Raw genomic sequence first — 2,846 nt, forward strand, 5'->3', positions numbered from 1 at the left:
TACAGCACAATCAAAAATAAGAAATTATTTTGGACAGCATGACTCTGTAAACCACAGTGCTGATGTGGGTATGACTAATTGAAAGAGTCTGATCTTGTGGGTTAATGGATTGAAAAATAAATGAATTCACAGCTTTGCCAAAGAATGTAAAGTGAATAAAATACATGACATTGTCTTTCTTTCGAAACTGGACATTGACTCAGAGCAATCTCTAATCTCAAAATGCCATTCTAATTTGTCAGTGAAGGAGATGGCTCTTGGGTTAGGTGAGGAATGGAGCATTAGACTTATTGTACCTCACAAAGAAGAGAGTAGGTCTACTTAAAACCATATGATTGTTTCCTAATGTTCATGATTAGTAGTTGAAGAAGACATAATTGGCAATTACAAAATACATACGTTCCTTTTTAGGATTAGTAATTGAGGACTATTATTGCAGAATGTGGCAAGGGAAATTCCATGAAAATGTCCCTGCCTAGGTAAATAATTTTTAAAGAGCAAAATTATATTCCTTGAAGAATCCCAGTGATTAGTGAACCCATCAATGATTGAAGAATCAGGGGTTGTAATGTCTAATATATCCCCAACTAACCTATGTTGGGGACCATGAAGGAGAGAAAGTCATATATCATAAATGGAATGTAGATTATTAAAAGTTAATCATATGGTGGCTCCAGTTCAGGATGAAACCTGTTTCCAGTGCCAATTAACATATCCCCCGAAATGGATATTCAGTATTCAATATGACAAATGATTTTCACCAAAAGCTTATAACACAAGAGCAGCTGATTTTATCTGTCAGAGACTGCAGTACACCTTCATCCCTCCAGCAATTCCTGTCATTTTATATACCCAATATCCAGCATTACATATGTACCACTGAATATTCAGGCAGAGAAGATAGGCTCAATACTATATACTCAGAATGCAATTAGAGAGTTCATATAATTTAATGAAAATGGGGAAGATACAGTTGATTTTTATGGATAAAAAGTAAAGAGATACAATTCTAGAAATTACATAAATAGCAGAATATCTTTCTATACATTGATAAGATTAGAACTTCCAATATTGAAACTGTGTTTATGATGAGCAAAGTTTTTTAACTTGAGACAAAGGATCCTTTTCTAAAAGAATGTTTCTCAGATGAGGAGTTTTTTCAAGGTGTGATTTATGTCTTTGTTTCTAAGACTACAGGTAACGGGGTTCAGCATGGGCATGACCACTGTGTACATCACTGAAACAATTGCACTTGCCCTTGAGTTTTGGGTAGCAACAAAACTAAGATACACAACAAGACCTGTACCATAAAACAGGAACACTACTGAGAAGTAAGACCCACAAGTAGAGAATGCTTTATACTTGCCCCAGCTGAGGAAATTCTCAAAATAGAGGATACAATCTTAGAGTAAGAGAAAAGGGTACCGGATAATGAAATAAAAAACACAATTCCAGTTGCAAAATGTATCACTAGGTCATTGAGGAAGATGTCAGAACAAGAAATTTGCACTACCTGATTCAGATCACAAAAAAAGAGGGGAATATCTAAGTCTGTACAAAAAGACAATTGCCAAACCATTAAGTCATGTAAAAGAGACACCAGAACACTCAATAACCAGGAAGCCAGCAGCAGGAGACCACAGAGCCAGGGATTCATGATGACCATGTAGTACAGGGGGTGGCAGAAGGCCACAAATTGGTCATAGGCCATTGCAGTCAGAAGGAAGTTGTCTAATCCTACAAAAAGCATGAAAAAATACATCTGGGTGAAGTAGTTTTTGTAAGTAATGTTTTTGCTCTCTGTCTGGATGTCCATCAGCATGTTTGGGACAGTGGTGGAGGTGAAACAGAGATTTGTAATAGCCAGGTTAGAGAGGAAGAAGTACATGGGTGTGTGGAGGTGAGAGAGGTGATGGGCAGGATGATTAAGGTCACCAATCAAGGTGACCAGGTACATTGTCAGGAACAGCCCAAAGAGGAGGGACTGCACTTCAGTATCCTCTGAGGGTCCAAGGAGGATAAATTGGAAGACATGTGTTTGGTTTCCTGATTTCACGTAGCTGATGAAACTGCTGGAAAACAGCCCAGAGCAATGCAAGTTTATTCACAAGGGGTAATCATCAATGTAAAACAAATATCATGGTTTTTATTGTATACACATTGAATTAATTATTTCTTATTTTATGCATATACCTAGAGGCCTTTACCTGAAAAATGTCCGGCAAACCAATGTTCCTGCTTCTCCTTGATGCTGTTGCTGACTATCCATCCTGTCCATAATTGCAAACATTTCCCCAGGACAGAACATTCCACTAGAAATGCTCCTACACTTTATTTTATTCAACAATCACTGGACCAGTCTTTTGGTACCATGTGATGGAGAGTTGAGGATATGGATATTGTTGATGGCACATCAAAATTTTGAAAGTAATTAAGATTACCAAATTGCACACTTGAAAATGGTTAAAATGAGAAATTTTGAGTTGTATATAGATTACTCAGTAAAATGTTAGGAACAAATAGTTACTTCATTATCATTGATGATAGGCTCAATATTAAAATGCCGTTTCATCTCAAAATGATCTATACATTCAACTCAATCCTATTCCAAATGGCAGCAAGTTACTTTGTGGACATTGACAAATTAATTCTAAAGTTTATATTGAAAGGCAAAACTGCTTGATTGTCTAAACAATGCTGAAGATGTAGAAACACAAAGTTGGAAGACACATAGTACCTGATTTCAAGAGTAATTACAAGGATACAATGATCAAACTGTATTGTACTGGTGAAATACAAACATAAACTGAAGTGTGAGAATTCAGAAATAGATACAAAACATTAGG

General features: G+C 36.3%; 1 pseudogene; it reads right to left on the reverse strand.

The window, feature by feature from the left end:
* Window positions 1–1,142: 1,142 nt before the first annotated feature.
* LOC119520367 lies at window positions 1,143–2,269 on the reverse strand (annotated as a pseudogene).
* Window positions 2,270–2,846: the final 577 nt, after the last annotated feature.

The sequence above is a fragment of the Choloepus didactylus genome, chromosome 25 (assembly GCF_015220235.1).
Source record: "Choloepus didactylus isolate mChoDid1 chromosome 25, mChoDid1.pri, whole genome shotgun sequence".
Taxonomy (NCBI): domain Eukaryota; kingdom Metazoa; phylum Chordata; class Mammalia; order Pilosa; family Megalonychidae; genus Choloepus; species Choloepus didactylus.